Source organism: Schistocerca gregaria, chromosome 1 (assembly GCF_023897955.1).
Source record: "Schistocerca gregaria isolate iqSchGreg1 chromosome 1, iqSchGreg1.2, whole genome shotgun sequence".
Lineage (NCBI taxonomy): Eukaryota > Metazoa > Arthropoda > Insecta > Orthoptera > Acrididae > Schistocerca > Schistocerca gregaria.
Window position 1 is genome coordinate 216,940,607 of NC_064920.1, and position 16,922 is coordinate 216,957,528.

The 16,922-nt window shown below is 42.4% G+C and overlaps 1 protein-coding gene across 9 annotated transcripts in view; it reads right to left on the bottom strand.

The window, feature by feature from the left end:
* Positions 1-16,922, bottom strand: part of LOC126337131 (synaptosomal-associated protein 25) — a 352,176-nt gene that overhangs the window by 208,562 nt on the left and 126,692 nt on the right. For 2 of the 9 annotated variants that reach the window (XM_050001446.1, XM_050001447.1), the window contains exon 1: positions 13,961-14,112. The exons of 6 other annotated variants lie outside the window; for them this stretch is intronic. The gene's annotated coding sequence lies outside the window, so the exon portion shown is untranslated. Of the gene's footprint in view, positions 1-13,960; positions 14,114-16,922 lie in introns of those variants that run through there. One more of the 9 variants, XM_050001448.1, reaches the window with a different exon arrangement.

Consider the following 16,922-nt stretch of genomic DNA (forward strand, 5'->3'; position numbering starts at 1 on the left):
GTTGCATACACTGATTCAGTTGCGAATGTTGCCTTAAGGGGGGTTTAGGACGTCAAACGGGCCGACTTGGAGCAGGAGAGGCACCACAGAACATTTTAATTTCCACTGTCTATACTTTTACAAATAAATTCATACAACTTTGTCAGCATGACCAGGAAGGATTCAGAATTCACACTCACAGCAATGTGAAATTTCATCATTTTTTTTTTTCACTTACTAATGGCTGCATTTGTTGCTGTATGTACCCTTTTCTTCATAAGCATGAGAGATTCTGGGATGAATTTTGCACAGGATACAAACCATACTTAAAGGTGTATGAAACTCTAGAATTTTCAAAATCTATTAAAAACTGTGGTAAAAATTGAGGTGATTAACTATAAAATGTTTTTTCTAAACATGAAGTTTAAAATATAACAGCTCACTCGTTTTTTCATAAATTAAATAAATTCTAGAGTTTCATACACCTGTAAGTATGGTATGTATGCTGTGCAAAATTCATCGAAGAATCTCTCTAACATATGAAGAAAGGTGTACCTATAGCAACAAATGCTGCCATTAGTAAGTGAAAGAGATGATGAAATTTGACACGTAAAAAAATTATGTTTTCGAACTTCCACTGCAATGAGTGGGATTCCCGAATCCTTCCTGGTGACGCTGACAAAGTTGTATGAATTTATTTGTAAAAGTATTGACACTGGTTATTAAAATGTCCTGTGATGCCTCTCCTGCTCAAAGTCCGCCCCTTTGTCGTCCTACCCCCGTAATTCCGTTACACAATCTGCGCAGGCAGCCTGGCCCACAACTGCTCTATATGGTCCTTGATATCCTGGCTACTGCATTGGGCCTGAGTTGGCACCACACATGTTCCATCTGGGAGAGATATGGGGATCCTGCTCGCCATGGGAGTACCTCAAAATCTTGCAGTCAGAGGCGCGCCATGTGTGGAAGAGGATTGTCCTGTACAAAAATGGCACGAAGATAGTGTCACAAGAGAGGTAACACACCAGGACGAAGGAAGTTGTGACGTACCTTTGTGCCATGAAACACAAACGATCAGCTGTTACCTGAAGCAAGAGTCCACTTAAGTCTTTAATGACAATGTCGTTGTATCAAAATGGGAACACTAGAGGTCGTCTGCTACGGAGTCATGTTCAACAATGTGCACATAACGGTACGGTCCGAAACACTTGTACCTGCGCCAGTGTATTTCACTGCCGTCAGATCTACCACAGATCGTCGCCTATCCTCCTCTACAGAGGGGACAAAATGTATCTCCACACACTGTGACGAAGTGTGGACGTCCGGCGTCTTGCCGCACACTTACGGTTCCGCCATCCTTCAACCACTTACCACATATGCTCACGGTCGTAGCGCACGAACAGCCGACTAGTCTCGCCGTTTCCGAGCAGCTCATTCCCAAGCTCCGGGTCATAATCGGTCCTTTGTCAAAGTCGTTTATGTCAATGAATTTTCCCATTTTTGTTCTATATCGCCGCCAGAATGATCCCTCCATTCATCTCATCTTTGCTTTTATGGCGCACTTTCCCTATCGCATCTCATGTCCGCAAGGCCACCAAGCAGCATTCAGTCACGCGGTGGGCAGTGGTCATAATATTTTTGCTCAGCCGTGCAGGTGGCAAATATAGCATTGCAGAGCCGCTGTGGGTTCGGTTGCGAAACGCGTAGTGTAATCTAAGATTGCAATGTGGGAAAATCTGACGTAGGCATGTGGTCCCTCGAATCCCCTGCAGTGGTAGTGATGGTAGTGATAGGGAATGGAATGCCCCCGCCCCCCGCCCCTCCCCCAACGTTTTCTCAGGTACTAATGACGTCTTCGTCGGCGACTCATTGAAGCCCGTTATTTCTACCATTAGAAGCAGTTACAGAGAGATGGTGTAGTCAAAATGAGGAATAAGGAATAAGTATGAAATGATAGATCCCAGCATAATCTCAGGAATATGCAAGCAGCCAAACAGACGAACGACTAAATGGCAACTTGGTAGTAATTTCAGAAAATAAAGCGAAACTGTCGTCATGGGAATTTAATATTGCAGTTCACTAAAGCTAATCAAATGAACTTTCACTAGAATCCCTTATACCGAAACTCCTCGCCGGCCGCGGCGGTCTCGCGGTTCTAGGAGCACAGTCCGGAACCGTGCGACTGCTACGGTCGCAGGTTCGAATCCCGCCTCGGGCATGGATGTGTGTGATGTCCTTAGATTAGTTAGGACTAAGTAGCTCTTAAGCTCTAGGATACTGATGACCTCAGATGTTAAGTCGCATAGTGCTTGCAACCATTTGAAAGTTGGTCTGACAAACGTGTCAATAATCAATAACAAACGATCAAAAAATATCAACAACAACTTAACGTGGCAGGTTAAACTAAAACCTGAACAAAACTACATCTTATTAAACACCGACTTCAGGCGAAAAAAATCCAAACTAATGTGCATGTGCCAATGACAAAGACGAGAATCCACTGCCTTGTTATTTTTATGTTCAGGACAAAAGAATAAAAACAAATATAGTTATGTTTGAAAAGCTGCAGATTTTGTAAATAACATTTTGATAGTAAGAATTTTTGTAACGACCTTCAACTAAAATGCGCAAAAATATGAAGGAAAAACACTGCCAGGGTTTACAGGAATGTGTATGCCGAGAGTAGCTATAAGCAATGAAACTTCTTGTTGACGACGACACATAGAAGTTTGGGTCTGGCCGTGAGTCGTGTTCGGATAGCCGAAGGGATTAAGGTGACCGCTCGCGAGAAGCGGGACATCCGGGTTCGAGTCCCCGTCCGGCAGAAATTTCAATTATCATTCCATTATACAGCCCGAAGTGATTAATTTTCTCAACTGCGAATACATTTCTTGTCTTTCATGGCAGCCGTAGTCGCCGCAATGAAACGTACTTTTTCAGAACACAAAGGCACTGCAATTTCGTACCTGGAATTTAATAGCCGCTTGCCCCTTAAGCTGCACTGATCAACACGTCATTCGCGAAATTTAATTCTAACCTCTTCCGTGTAATTCAGACGCAGGTTGCAGAGTGAGTACGTAAGGTGCCAAGAGGAAACGTGAGTCACGCTCGGCCTGGACAGTGCTAGGGCAACCCAGCAAACATCCGACAGACTCCACGGCAGCCAGTCTGCTTATTAGCTGTACATGATACTACTCCATCTGCATGTCATTTTTTTAAGAGAGTGCGTGGCGAGGGACGAAGAAGAACACACAGCCTGATTCCAAATAAAGCCAAGGCTACTCAAAATAAATTCCAAAGATTTTAGTCAGTATGCCCTGGGTCTGTAACTGTGACAACTTCAACGTTACTTCATTCTCGGCTAGCAATGCTTTGAAACACAAAACCCTATAGGTAACTGTACATAAAGTGTGTTAACAGACAAAACCAACAATACAAAAGGCAGATGCCAGTTCAATTCATGGGAACAATCCTCAGAATATGTACTCCACCGACAAAGTAGGTGACCTACAAATCTCTCGTCTGGCCAATACTTCAGCAACGCTCGCCACCCTTACGAGATATGACAGACACCGGGAATAGAGAAGATCTAAAACAAAAAGGCCACAGGGTTTCTCACAGTTTCCTTTAGTATCCGTGAAATGCCCATCTCTGAGTTTACAATTAAATTTCCGAGTATGTTAATAGGAGCGTCAAGTAATCTTTCTCCCCGTCATAACAAGAAATTGCGAGAAATTAGAACTAATACCTAGGTTTGCCGAAAATCTTTCTTCCCCCGAGCCTTTCGCAGTTGGAACAGGAAAAGCGAAACTCTCACTGCTGCACAAAGTAACTTCCGCCACAATGCACAAGTTAGCTTGCAGACTATAAATGTAGGTGCAGCTATCTCGGCATTATTAATGTTACACGTGTTCTCGAGGATAAAGAAACATTCACAGTTTTATTATCCTCCACAATTTTTCTGCACCTGACTTTAGGTATCACAGAACAATTTAATCGACATTCCATATTTTAGTCTGAAACTGTATCTTGTGTAGTATAATTTATTTCTATCCCTGAACTGTCTGTTGAAACTTAAGTGCCTGTTACTAATGAAGTGTAAAGGAAATAGCACAGTTGCTTACGTTTTGCTTTTGACATTTTGTACTTCCTTGTCTTCAGGACAGTAACCAACTGGTTACTGCGTGGCAAATGTTTACGAAGTAAATGGCGATGAGAAACTAGGAAATCGGAAATTTGTGGAAGTTACTATGGGACCAAACTGCTGAAGTCATCGGTCCCGAAGCTTACACACTACTCAACCTAACTTAAACTCTCTTACGCGAAAGACAACACACACACATACCCATGCCCGAGGGAGAACTCTAACCTCCGACGGGGCGAGCCGAGCGCACCGTGGGAAGACCCCTGAGACCGCGCGGCGTGAAAACAAGACCCATATTCGCTAAAGTAGGGAGAATTACATTTTTGTTTCACTTTGACGCAGCTAACCCAGATCACACGACTTATGATCTGCTACAGAATTTTCAGGTAAATAACAACCATTATTAAAGAGGGAGCTAAGGGGTTATGTGAAGTTCTCTGTGAAGAATTTCAGCTAGGAATAATTTTTTTTTTTCCTCAAGGCAGGAAATCACCTACCACAACCAAATTGTCTGCCAATCACTATGAGGTTCCCTGCATCTAACGGACCGTAACGAAAATTAAGCGCTATTCAATGTGTGAGCGCAACTACTTCTTCAGGTATCATCCGATTTTTCAGAAAAATCGGCCTACTTATTCTTTTGTTACTACATTTCGATGCTCCTCGGTCGGGACCGGCAGCCGATGTAGCTGACGTAGTATGAATTATTTACCCTTTAACTATCATCGCACAGTATCAGTTTCGGAAAGCGATTGACAGATGCGGCACCAAGAAAGGCATGAGAAGACAGTTGACAGTTTCAAGTTGTTCAGATTGTCGCACTATTTCCTCCTTGCAGAATAAGAAGAGGCAGAGGTACACCCACCGGCCATTTCTACGCCGAGTCAGTCTATTACTTTAGACTCTACGATCAGGCAGCATCTCTGGACCTGCCGATTCGATTAACAAATGATCGCATTGAATATTAAACATCTGAAAATTTCTACACCCAAACAGGTGAACACTGTAGCGATTCTCGGTACGCTATCGAACTTAGGCGAGCATGTAAAAAAACTTCCGGGATACCGACTGCCCAGTTTGTCAAGCATTCGGCAGCGAAATCCCTGGAAGACATTACTCGACAGAAGTTTGATATGCAAGGAAGAAAGCTCTATACAGGAACTACTAAAACGAAGGATGGCAATCCCGTTGCTATAACTTCGCGGCTTATGAAGGCATGATATGAAGTCGGCTTTTTTTAAAAAATTTGATACCCTTTTTTCTATACAACTGCAGGTTCACCAGATCCAGGTGTTGCAGGAACATTTTCTGGCCCAGAAGGAGCTACGAATCATCGTGATTGCATAGCTCCTTGGTATCATGACAAGTTCATTCCAATAACTTTAATTTTACCAGCTTATACGTACACTATCTAGGCCCACTTGGTTTCACAGTATACTTTACTGTAACGTGTCGATTTGCTGAGACTGCTGAGACTCGAAAACTAGTTAATAGTACATAAATCTTATCACATTCGAAAAGCGACTGGTTGCATATCATAGCTACATAAACCGCCAATTTAGGCCACAGCTGCAGTTCGTCGCCCATGTTTTAATTCTACTCAGTACTACCCACCAAATCAGGCGATACGTACCTTTTACAGTTGTGCGCGCCGTCAGAGTCAAAATACTCCACCTAACGCTCTGTTTTGATGTACAGTTATAACACCTAACTTATTAGTCTCAATCATCATTCGTTGTGACAAGCATCTGTTTTCACACAGAAAAACAAACACACGGGATATATAAAATAACGAACTTGTTTTCGTAACCTTACAAACAGCCCTGTGATTTTTTTTTATTTATTTACTTACAAGAGGAACTGATCTCCTGATTAGCCGTTTTGAGACAAATGCATTGAAACAGTCTCAAGTTGGTTAATGACGCAAACAGCCACTAATACTTTTTAAAAGTCATTTTACTGCCATAACCGGTTTCGAACTACCATATCCATCTTCGTACCGCAAATTTTTTACACAGATGTTTTGACCAATAGCATGTCGTCTGTTCCCGCACTGCACAAGAAAATTGAGTATTTAGAGCAACTTTGTAAGTTGTTTCATTAATAAAAATATGCCAAAGAGCTTGCATTTATTTATATATGACACAAAATAGTTGCATTCACTTACATTAGTTCCAGTAGTTTTCTTGTGGTCCAAGTTGTTTTCCAGGTTGATGTACATGTTGTCTAATTCCACAGAGTACACATTGCAAATAAATTACTGCGGCACACTTAATAACGTGTATGATGTGTGAAATTCATTGTGGGAGCAGACGAGATGCTTTTAGCCAAAACATCTCTGTAACTAAAAATATTAGCCCTCCGAAGATGGGCATGGTAGCCCGAAACGGGGTATGGCATTAATGTAAAATATTTAAAAAGTATTTGTGGCTGGTTGCGTCATTCACCAACTATCATTGACGGCCGCGGGGTTCACAAGATCCTACACGGATAAAATAACGCTCTTCAGTGTTTTGATATTTAACAAGAAATCATGGTGTAAAAATACCTTGAAAATGAAGTGTTATGAGGCTGAATGAAATACTACCTGAAACTGAGTCGTTGGGAAGTGAGATACTTTAGCAAACTATATTTCCTTTCAGAATATTTGAAAGACATGCAGTGGATCCACTGCGTACGCCACGAAAGTTTGGTGGTACGCCGAAGTTAATTTACAGTACAGCTTCGGAAAAAAATACGTTGTTGCATCATATACTACAACTACTTTTACACTCAAAAAGAAAAGTGAAGTAATAATGATTAACACTATAGTTGAATAATGCTATGTACGAAGAAAGAGAGGGAAGTCTTTTGGTCTAACAACGAAGACCATTTCTCAATTTAAAAATGAAGTTATTTGCAACGCCATGTCCTATTGAAACAAGGTACACTTTCAACTTATTGCCTCTAAGTACAGAACACCAGTTAAGTCTCGGTCTGGAAGATCTAAAACTATCGTCCGTCAACGGCTTTAGAACGTTTACAACCACAAATTTCATTAAATGTTGGAAGAAAAAGCCTGCGGCTACCAAACATTACGAGTACGATGAATGTTCCGATCCCTCACTTTTCTAACCGCCGATCTATGTACACCACCAAGTGCGCACAATTCTGGTGAGCAATAGTTTTCTTCAACTGTCCAGACTCACTCTAACGGAATCTTAAAATGAATTGTGGCATACTTCTCAAAAAAATCTGGGGGCGCATAGATAGTGGTTTATCTTCACTTCATTACAATGTTCTGAATACTATTTTTCCGTTGAGAGTGCCGTAAGCTACCTGATGATACCAGTCCCCCAGAAGAACAAAATCATTCCCAGCTTCATCGTCTTTTTAACCCGTAATTTGCATACGTATTAAATAATTACAGCACTGAATTGGTCTCTTGGAGAACTGCAGCTCTGCAATCTAAGAACAACAAAGTAATCGTGAATAATTGAGGTTAAAATTACCTCAGTGGTTACAAACCACGTCACACTTAACGAGCACCTTGCGATTGTTCGCTATGTGAAACAGGTTGTCAATCACTTAACATTTTACGGGAAACGTTAAGAGTCTTACTATACACACACGATCTATACACTGCGCGATTATTTTTTTCCGCCAACTTTTGCTAAAACGCGAAGAAATGAGTTCCATAACCCATAGCAAGAGATAAAATAAAAACATTTAGAGTTACTGCTACTCGCACCTGACAAGAAAGCGTAAATGAAATATTTCAACTGTGGCAAAAAGTCACATTCTATTTATATTACACCGAAAAAAATTACTTTCGCAGTTCATCGATTTCTACTATTGAAGACTTTAAACGCTTCTTGACCGTTGCAACAATTGTGCAATACCTCACGTTGCAACTATCCCTGCTGATTTGATCAATACGCGGATTCTCCATGTTCCAGAACACACTCAGATCGTCTGAGGTTAGTCGCAACTTTCACCACGTTAAGTTCAGACGCTACCTCGTTTTGCATACCGTCCTCCAATGCTTAGTCAGTCAGTCAGTCAGTCAGTCAGTCAGTCAGACACACAGACACACAGACACACAGACACACACACACACACACACACACACACTCTCTCTCTCTCTCTCTCTCTCTCTCTCTCTCTCTCTCTCTCTCTCTCTCTCTCTCGACAGACACAAATCAATCAGACGCAAGTTTTTAAGGAAACTAACCGATTCAAACTGCTATTTAGGGGATAATATAAACCTCCAACGCACTTATCTCCTCTTCTAAATCGACAGTGACGTCATGGGCTTGTGACAGTGCCCTACGTCCTTGTTTTAAAATTGGCCTACTTATGTGATACACCAGTTCCGCCTACTTCCCGGCAAGTGGGATCTGGAGTTTTTTCGTTATACATAAATTCACATACTCTTCCGAAGAAAACACTTTGAAGCTTTTACCGTGGGAGGAAGCGGGGAGGGCGGTCGTTCGGTAAAGGTTCAGTCGCATCAGCTGCACCCGTTGGTAACTTTCGCCAATTCTACTGGACCGTGCGACGGAGTTCTACCGACCGGTAACATCAGATGGTTAAAGATTGATCAACGTAATTTTACAGAAAATACGGAGAAATTTTGTTTCTGAACTGTGCAGTTATTTGACATGTTTAACATGGAATTTAATGTACCTTTCGTCTACATGTCTGTGGAGAACACCCCGCTGGCGTTACACTGCGAAAACTATGAGGGCAGGAAATACAAAGGAAGGAATACTGGGTTTAACGTCCTGTCGACATCGTGGTCATTGGAGATGGCGCACAAGCTATGATGGTGTCAAAGAGGGGGGGGGGGGGGGCATCGACCGTGCCTTTTCAAAGGAACCAACCCGGCATTTGCCTGGAGCGATTTAAGGAAATCACAGAAAGCCTAAATCTGGATGGCCAGATATGGGTTTGAACCGTCGACCTTCCGAATACGAGCCCATTGTACTAACAACTGCGCCACGTCGCTCGGTGACAGGAAATCTACTCGTGCTGAATCACACAGCCACATAAGCACATAGCGTGGAAACACACTAGCCATTCCTCTTCCAACCTGATGACATATCGCATAACGCGAAGAAAGGAGGACGTAGTGATGGTGTTAGAACCGAATGACGCAAGCTGGTGTTAGATACGGTGTTTGACAAACGACTGCCAACCCATAGATTGATGAGTTACTTAAATTCTTTTCTTACTGTTCGTTTTATAACATCAAACGCCTTTTCTTGCCGCAATATATTATTTATTTACATTCTCGACGGTTTTTGCATTTTATATTTCAAGGCATCTGCAGTGGATGTTATGTACAACACCGTTTTATTTTCAGTTATAAATTTAATACAGTTCATTGTAAGTAAAGACGAAACAGTGAGAGTCCAGAAAAAATTCAACTGAAGTAGCCTTTGATATAAAAAGCAAAACCCATCTGGACCTACATAAATATTATGCTGTATTACAGCAAGGAAAATACATTTGAAGTTATAAAACGAACATTATTTTGCTTTCTGCGGGTTACCCCTGACCACTCTTAAGCCTGGCTCATGTCGAGGACAGTGGAAGACAAACGAACAAGTATTCGTAGAGACTTCGCCAGTGTCGCTACCGTTCTCTTGTGTCTGGACAAGCGTTTACACTGGAGGGAACAGAAGAGAACACGAAATAACGAACAAAGCTGCGTTATAGTTTTCTGGCAATAGAAATCGGGACGCAGTATAGAACAGAATATAGAGTCACGATGCGAACCATGTACTGACAGTATGATTTTGTATGGCGAGCGCACTGTTTTTTGGTGAAGTAGGCGATATTACGCAAGATTTAAGTTCTTGAATCTGTGCGTAAGTTTGGAAGTAGTTAACACTTCATTTCTGCTGCAGTGCTCCTTAGTGTTCGCTAGGTTCTCACTGCAACTGAGGAAGAAATTTAAAAACCAAACACTAATTATCGACAACTAAAACAACCTGAAGAAAGGCTAGCATTTGCAATCTTGTTATCGGCAACTGGAGACAAGCCGTTAGTGGTTGTTACGAATTTCAGTATCTCCGGTATGTTTCTGATGTCTGCGACATATCAGAAGCACTTCAGGGATTTCATTGACGGGCGTACAAGGTAAGAGTGTGTCAAAATATGATCAGTGAATTGTGAAATATAAACACGACATACAGGCTACTTGATAAAATTTACTATAAAGCTTTTCTGTTTAGAGATCACATATTATCTTGGGTAACCCATTTTTATTTATAAAAAATGGAAACATGGCTGTGATACACCAGCCATATAATTACATGACTAATTCGAACCGAATATGGCAGACTGCAGTTCGCTCGCGCTCGCTTATCGCTTACACTAGAAAGAATTTTCGTTCTCTGATGCCGTTTCGCCTGTTTGCTCAGCTGTAAACCAGGCTTTACAGTACACGTCAGACGGCGCCAGAAAGAATAAAGCATTTATGATAATGTATTGCGCGCATTTTACTGACATCCCCTATAGTGAAAATTAATAACTATTATTTAGGGTTTAACATTAAGTTCGTTAACATTTCACAAAGTTACGTAATGGAACACGTGAAAAATTTCAATGTACGTATGCCAGTCATGTGTTTTATCGAACATGTACAAGAAACAGTATCATTCAGTGTTACGCGTGCTGCTTCTGTGACTGGGTGAGATTTCAGTCCATGTGCATCATTCATAAATTTCAAGACATACTTTGTAAATAGCAATGAAATTTATTTTTCAGTTTTTATTACTGAAAATAGTTAAAGGAATGCGGCACTAAAACGTGTAACAAGCTGTCAGCAATGCTGATAATTTTAGTGTAGATTGGGGCCACAGTGAAGTAATACTTTCATTTAAAAAGTTCCTCCATTTGACTGCACACATCGTTGATTCGACCCAACAATCATGACGTCAGCCTCTGTGCGATAATTAGGCACGATCAGCCTTTTAAAAATGAAGTCATCGTCAGAATATATTAAACTTGGTTATATAATGGTGTCACGGCATTAAAATAAGTTTACAGATTGCCTGGCGTTATATAACGAAGTTTAATATATTTGGACGAGGATTTCGTTTATAGAAGTGTGATCATGCCCTACATTATGGTATTTGGAAATGGCGAAAGGCCGAAATCATGCAGCAGAATAAAAGATCTATACCGTCAAGTACCGGAAATTTCATTAAAAGTATTAGCAATCTGTTTGCATGTTTATAAATGTACTGGACCTATGCTTAGGATCAGTTGTTGGAGTCTGGAATCGGAATTGGAAATCAGAGGAAAATTATTTCAATATCTTAGAAGAAGGATTAAGGAAAGGCAAACCTACGTTTCTAGCATTTGTAGACTTAGAGAAAGTTTTGACAATGTTGACTGGAATACTCTCTTTCAAATTCTGAAGGTGGCAGGGGTAAAATACAGGGAGCGAAAGGCTATTTACAATTTATACAGAAACCAGATGGCAGTTCTAAGAGTCGAGGGACATGAAAGGGAAGCAGTGTTTGGGAAGGGAGTGAGACAGGGTTGTAGCCTCTCCCTGATGTTATTCAATCTGTATAGTGAGCAAGCAGTAAAGGAAACAAAAGAAAAATTCGGAGTAGGCATTAAAATCCATGGAGAAGAAATAAAAACGTTGAGGTTCGCCGATGACATTGTAATTCTGTCAAGAGACAGCAAAGGACTTGGAAGAGCAGTTGAACGGAATGGACAGTGTCTTGAAAGGAGGATATAAGAAGAACATCAAAAAAAGCAAAACGAGGATAATGAAATGTATTTGAATTAAGTCGGGTGATGCTGAGGGAATTAGATTAGGAAATGAGGCACTTAAAGGAGTAAAGGAGTTTTGCTATTTGGGGAGCAAAATAACTGATGATTGTCGACGTAGAAAGGATATAAAATGTAGACTGGCAATGGCAAGGAAAGCGTTTCTGAAGAAGAGAAATTTGTTAACATCGAGTATAGATTTGTCAGGAAGTCGTTTCTGAAAGTATTTGTATGGAGTATAGCCATGTATGGAAGTGAAACATGGACGATAAATAGTTTGGACAAGAAGAGAATAGAAGCTTTCGAAATGTGGTGCTACAGAAGAATGCTGTAGATTAGATGGGTAGACCACATAACTAATGAGGTATTGAATAGGATTGGGGAGAAGTTTGTGGCACAACTTGACTAGAAGAAGGGATTGGTTGGTAGGACATGTTATGAGGCATCAAGGGATCACCAATTTATTGGAGGGCAGCGTGGAGGGTAAAAATCGTAGAGGAAGACCAAGAGATGAATACACTAAGCAGATTCAGAAGGATGTAGGTTGCAGTAGGTACTGGGAGATGAAGAGGCTTGCACAAGATAGAGTAGTACTGAGAGCTGCATCAAACCAGTCTCTGGACTGAAGACCATAACACCAATGCCAGTTTTAACACCAATGCCAGTTTAGTGGTTGGCCGGTGTTTAATTTCTTATCTTCGTATACTGTCGCGTGCACCATAAATATGCCGCGTACCGACGATAGCTTTCAGAGAGCGAGAGCACGACATTTCCGGTTGACGTGAGAAGGAACGTATAGGCGGCAGCAGCAGCATGCCGCCGGCAGACGCGCGTGATCAACGAATGACGTCACGAGCACGAAAATCCCTGAGTCGGCGCAGCGAAAGGTCGAGCCAGAGCGGCACAGAACCGACAGGAGGCGGCCCGCTAGGCTGGCCGTGGGCGATCCTCGGTGGTGTCGCGATAACACGGCCGCGATACTGCACAAGGACGGCTTCCTCTGCATACCGAGTGCACGCAGTGGAAAGACGGCAAGCAAGAACCGGACAGCGGGTGGGGCCTAATTCCGACACGCCCACCTGTGCTATTGACAACCTTAACAATGTTGACGTAAAACACATCGAATAAAGTCTTCAGGAAGAGATTCTGACCTTCGGAAAAAGGCGTTTTCAATTCCTCAGTTTTATAGAACTGCGGGAAGGGTGGTTCTAAGTAACAAAGAGGGTACGAAGATACTTTCTCATGGTATGATTGGGCCGCGAGCATCTGGAAGCTTCATCTCCTCCGCATATAACTGCAAACAATTCTTCTCTCTTTTGGACGGAGCCACTAATACTGTCAAAACCGACTTGAGATGGTGAACGTTTGAATGCTTCGTCCAAAGTTGACCAAGAAGCTGTCACCCAGTTTGACAACAGGGCTGGTAGAAAAGTGACGTCTTTCCTCAGACAAACTTATCTGGTGTGTCCACACGTTCCGAGCGGTGATCTTGTCTGCGAAAGCTGCTTGGACTGTATCAGACTGTCAAATAGTTTGGTACGCAATCGTTTGTTGAACACGTCAAAACATACCGTCTACGAGTCTTAACCTTTCACATTTCTACCGTACAGCGAGAAATTGTACGAAAAATAGCCCCCTTTCAGAAATCGTGCACAAACTTCGGAACGTCTCTGTAGTGTCTCTCCTTCGGCTGTGAAGTTTGAGCTGACACTTCATTCTAACGCTGCCTTCGCGGCCGATCAATGAACATCTGAACGTTCCAGTTCCAGATACATCCGTAAAAGCACTTATGCGCCTTATCTCCTGACAACACCGTAGAGATGAAGCAAAATTTCCTTGCTTCCGGCAAATTGATCATCCGGCTTTAAATTTCACTCTACAGCTGGAGTGTGTTCACCTGTCTTAGTTTCGAACGCTGCCGTGGTGAATGCGAACGCTGCCGTGGTGAATGCGCAGTAGAGAGAATAAAGCGAGGTGCTGTCTCGCGGCGTCCGTGCCGTGTGCAGACCGACGGAAGCAGTACATGTTAAGCTAACGAGGACGAGAAACGGCGCAGCATACCTGTGTGCCGTGCGGTGAGGAGATGAGAGCCGGCGGCCGGCAGAGCGCGATACTGAGCTTCGCAGCGGGAGGGAGGCGTGTGCGATGCACTGCTCTGGGAGGCCGGCGACGACTGTCTGCGCCTGGTTCCAGAGGTGCGCTCGCCCGGAGTCCGGCAGCGAGCGCCCATTGATCGTACACTAGGCGACTGCAGCGCCACGGCGCAGCCGCGGCACGCACGCGTACTGCCAAGTCGAGCGCGCAGCGGCGCTGACCCGCCGAACATCACGACTCCCTATACGGGTACTGTTGCACTCTGTGCACGAATCCCTTCCTCACTCCGTACACACGAAGAAACCAGTAAGTTCGCACGCGAGGTGCTGAGGATTGCATGACCATCACTAACATTTTCGCGTAGAAATCAGAATAGCGAAAAATTTAATATCGAAATAGACGAAGTTAGAACATTGTGCTACACCTACGAAACAAAAACACCAAATCAGGGGAGAAGCAAGCAGGACACAATAAACGAAATGTGAGAGAAAACTAGTGGCACTTATTTTTATCCACCAAAGTTTTTACTTTTTCAAACAATATTATCTTCTTCAAACTAGTCCCTTCCCTTCGGCAGCTATACACCTGCGGAGTCGTCGTTTCCAGTCTTGGCAGCAGCTATGACACGCTTCAAGTGACAGGGCCTTTAACAGGTCGCTCACAATCTTTTGAATGTTCTCCAGAGTCCGAAAATTACATCCTTTCAAGGCTTTTTCAATTTCGGGAAAACAAAAACGTCGCAGCGACTCAAATCAGGTGAACAACAGGAATGCTTTTTGAGGCAAAAAAAATCCGCGATGGAACTGGCCGTGTGACATGGGGCAGTGTCGTGATGCCACATCCACTTGATTGCAATGTCCCACTCTACTCACCCTTTCCAGGACATGTTTGTAGTACACTTGGTTGACAGTTTGTACTTATGAAGAAATGCTTTATGCACGATACCCTTACTGTCAAAAAAGCAAATCAGGATTGTTATGATTTATATTTGCTCATTTGAGCTTTTTTCGGTGAGGAGATGGGGGGAGGGGGGCGCGTTTGTTTATTAAATTATTCTAAATCTTCTTTCTCACAATAGTAACTGTGTCGTTAATTTATTGCTAACTGAAACTGGAGCACATATCATGACCAAAAATGTTACTGTCTACGATAAAGTTGCAGGCTCGAAACGAGCTACACACACACACACACATATATATATATATATATATATATATATATATATATATATATATATATATATATATATATATATATATATGCTCCAGTTTATCAGTTAGCAATAAATTAACGACACAGTTACTATTGTGAGAAAGGCGATTTAGAAGAATTTAATGAACAAACGCTGTATGTATGTAAAAGAGGTTACCTTCCAATACGAACCTGGCGAAATACCCTTAGACTTAAAAAAGAAATTTTTATAATCCCTGTTCCAAGAAAAGCAGGGGAATGACAGGTGGGAATATCACAGAGAGCTATTTCACGTCATGCTTACAAAATACTGGCACAAACTGTTAACAGAAGAATGGAAAACCTGTTAGAAGTCAACCTCGTGTAATAAGACCTTTGTGTTGGGTTGAAGAGAAAGCTAAGGAGGATGCGAGGCAATACTCACCTTACGAGTTATCTCAGAAGATAGAATAAAAAAAAGAGAAACTACATTCTTAGCATTTTTAGGCTTAGGGAGAACTTTTGTGAACGCTAACTGGAGAAGACTTTTGATATTCTGGAGGTAGCAGGGATAAAGTACAGAGTGCAGAAAATTATCTGCAACTTTGAAAGAAGCCAGACTGCAGCGGCAACGGTCGAAGAACACGAGACGGAAGCGATGGTGCGGAAGGGTTGGGACAAGATTGCAGTCTCTGAGCAATACAGTAAAATTTTACATTTAACAAGCATATAGAAAATTAAGTGGACAGTCTTAAAGGGAATTAGAGAGCAGGAAAAAAGAAATAAAAGGTTTGAAGTTCGCCGTAACATTTTAATTTCTTCATCTACCTATACACAGGCAGCCACGCCACAGTGCAGGGCGTAAGGTACCATGTATCGCTACTAATCATTCCCTTTCCTCAAAAAGCGAAGCAAAAACGACTGTCTGAAAGCCTCCACACTAGCCCTAATTTCTCGCATCCTATGTTCAAGGTCCACTCGCGAGATGTACGTTGGCGGCAGTAGAATCGTTCTGTTGTCGGCTTAAAATGCCGATTCTCTGAATTTCCGCGCTCGTGCCTTGCGAAAAGGGCGTCGTCTTTTCTCCAAGGATTCCCGTTTGAATTCACGAAGCATCTCCACAATACTTCCTTGCTGATCGCACCTACCGGTAACAAGTAAAGCAGCACGCTTCTGAATTGCTTCGATGTCTTCCTTTAATCCGACCTGGTGAGGATCCCAAACTCTGTCAGAGATGGCAGAGGGCCTGGAAGAGCAGCTGAGCAGAATGAACAGTGTCTCGAAAAGACTGTTACATGTACGTCAAAAAAAGTAGACAAAGGTGATTCAGTGTAGTCGAAATGAGTCGAGTGATACTGAGGGAATCAGTCTTGGACACACTGGAAGTAGCTGTTGAGTTCTGATGGTAACCGAAGTAGAGAAGTTGTTTAATGGACACTGGCCACGGCACTAAAAGCATTTCTGAAAATCAGATATTTGTTAACAAGTAATAGAAATTAAGTGTTTGGTACTCTCTTCTGAAGGCTTGTGCCTTGGGCTGCAGTCTCCTCCGGAAGTGAAACGTGGACGGTAAGTAGTTCAGAGAAGAGCATTGAAGGTGCTGCAGAAGAATGTTGATCACTTGGGTGGAGGAATAACTAGTGAGAAGGTGCTAAACTTAAATGAAAAAAATTATGGTGCATCCTGAATAAAACAGGACATGGGCTTATATGCGTCAAGGTGTTGTCAATTTGGTAACGGAAGGAAGCAGGTGACGGGT